Below are 2,865 nucleotides of genomic sequence, written 5' to 3'. Positions count from 1 at the left end.
ATTTATCATAAATTCTGATGCAGAGACTTGAATTTTCTTGTCATAATTTATTTAATTTTTAATAACAACAATAAATTTATTTAATTTTTAAAATTCAAAAAATATCACATTAATTGATATGATTATTATTATAACATTAATTTAGAATAGATGTCGGGTCTGTGCTTTGCATGGGCTTCTTCTCACTAGTTTAAAATATAAAATCAATCATTTCAGGTCGCTTTTTAAAAACAAAAAAAAAAAAAAAAAAACGACCACTTGTGGTCGGTTTTGTATTATTTTTTTAATTTTTATTTGAAAAATAAATAATAATTAATAATAAAATTATTTAATTAATTATTATAATTTTTTAAAATATAAATGGTCGCTTTTTTTTTTAAATAAAAAAACCTACCACAAGTGGTCGGTTTTTAAAACAAAATTAAAAAATATATAAAAAACCGACCACAAGTGGTCGGGTTTTTTAATATATTTTTTAATTATTTTTTTTCAAAAAGCCGACCACTTGTGGCCTCTTATTAGAGGTCCACGTCATTTTTCATTTTTTTTAGTTTTGATCCATTAAGAAGAATCCACCCACACCCAACCTATCACCTTAACCCACTTTAATATTACTCTTAATTTTGACCATAGATTTTAACATATATATAATCATTTAGTCTTCGAACATGAAATATACATACTTGAATACTATGTTTAAAATAATATAGATTAGAATAATTAATAATTTAAAATGGCAAATGAATAAATTGTGATAAAAGAATAATTTGTTTTGACTCTTGAAATCCGAACATCATCACATAATTTAGGACGAAGAGAATACCACATACATGAAGGACCACAACTTTTAATTAGGAAGAATACCTGAAAATTTCTTCTAAATTTGGATTATAAGTTGTATAATTGAATTATTGGTAGTCTTAATTATTTCGTGGACTTAGCTATATGGGAGCCTTTATACTCTTTAATGTGAACGAGATGTAGAGCATAATTTATTTTTAGGCGTGTCAGAGTTTAAAAAATATAAAATAAATAAAAGACCACCATCCAGGTACGTAGGGTGTTTTCAATCCACATATTTTTGAGTGTTGTTTGGTAACTACTCACGCTGACACTATTTATGTGTATATTAATGGATCTTTAATGTGTATATTAAAGAATCCACCCACGCAGAAAAAAGTTATACTCTACGTCTCGTCCACATTAAAGAGTATAAAGGCTACCAAATAGCCAAATTCACGAAATAATTAAGACTACCAACTTATAATCCAAATTTAGAAGGGATTTTTAGGTATTCTTCCTTATTAAAAGTTGTGGTCCTTCATTTATGTAGTATTCTCTTCGTCTTAAATTATGTAATGATGTTCGAATTTTGAGAGTCAAAACAAATTATTTTTTAATCACAATTTATTCATTTGTCATTTTAAATTATTAATTATTCTAACCTATATTATTTTAAACCTAGTATTCAAGTGTGTGAATTTCATGTTCGAAGACTAAATGATTATATATATGTTTAAATCTAGAGTCAAAATTAAGAGTAATATTAAAGTGGGTTAAGGTGATAGGTTAGGTGTTGGTAAATTCTTACTAAAATAAAATTCTTCTTAAGAGGCCACGCGGCAAAGCAATTATTTAGAAAACCACCGTTAAAAAGTAATGGCATGGATGAACCCGTTTTATAACGATGATGGCATGAATGAACCCAACTTTTAACGGATGGCATAAATGAGCCATTTCTGATAGTTCAGTGGCATATTTGAGCCTTTTCCATTTCTTATTTCTCCGCAAGCCTGATAGTTTTGTTTTTCATTTATTATACATTGTTAGTCCTCCCAACACTGGTGCTAAATGGTCCATCTTTCACAACATAATTGATATATGGCTGTGACGGAAAGATTGTGGGTTAACTAGAATACAATCACACACAAAAAAAAATAGAAAAAGAAAAATAAAAGAAGTTTTTTTCCGACTTGCAAGGATAAGTCTCGTTTTCGTTTAGTAGAATGAATGTTAAAAGCAGGATGCTCAGAATTGTACGATCCAATACGATCATAATCAAAGAATGAGATGAATGGGATGACCTATTTTAAGATCAGATGTTCCACCTCTTTGTTTACCTGTGAGAACCAACTTAGAAATGTTATATACCCTAAGTAGTACCCTTTCCATAAAGGATAAATTGGATACTCTTTCCGATGCAGTTCACGATAAAGAGCTGCCAACTACCTAAGCTAGGTCGTTTGTTGTTAGAATATCTGTTCCAGCAAGAAAATAGAAGGAATATACTAATACACTCTAAGAAAGTCGAAGAATATGTCTATTGGAACTATATTAGGATTAGATTGACAAGAAATATCCTTCTCTCTATATGAATAAGTTTGGATATATCCTTCCCCGCCACCTCATTAATATCTGGAGCGAAGAATCTGAGGTAGCCTAATGGTCAGCAAATAAATCAATGATTGAGTATTTTTGTTTTATGTTGTCTCTAAGTTAGAGGTGTCAAACATGCCAGGTCGGGCCAACCCAGAACCGGCCCTTCCATTTTAAACGGGTTGCGAGCCGGGTAAGGGCCGGGTTTGATGTTAACCGGGTAGGGCCGGGCCGGGCCAAACAGTAAAAAAAATAAAACCCACCCTAACCCGGCCCACTTAACCCAACCCGGTTAAACCCACCAAAACTCGATCAAACCCAGTTAAAAACCGGTCAAACCCGCTTAAAAAATAAATAAATAATCCAATATACACTATATACACTCCAATATACACTATATACACTCCAATATACAATATATATTTTAAAAAAAATATATAAACAATTACACATATATACGTACCATTCAATATATAATTATATATGACT

The sequence above is a fragment of the Capsicum annuum genome, chromosome 4, assembly GCF_002878395.1.
Source record: "Capsicum annuum cultivar UCD-10X-F1 chromosome 4, UCD10Xv1.1, whole genome shotgun sequence".
In the NCBI taxonomy this organism is placed as follows: domain Eukaryota; kingdom Viridiplantae; phylum Streptophyta; class Magnoliopsida; order Solanales; family Solanaceae; genus Capsicum; species Capsicum annuum.
The sequence above is the reverse complement of the archived record's forward strand: the minus strand, read 5'-3'. Positions refer to the sequence as shown.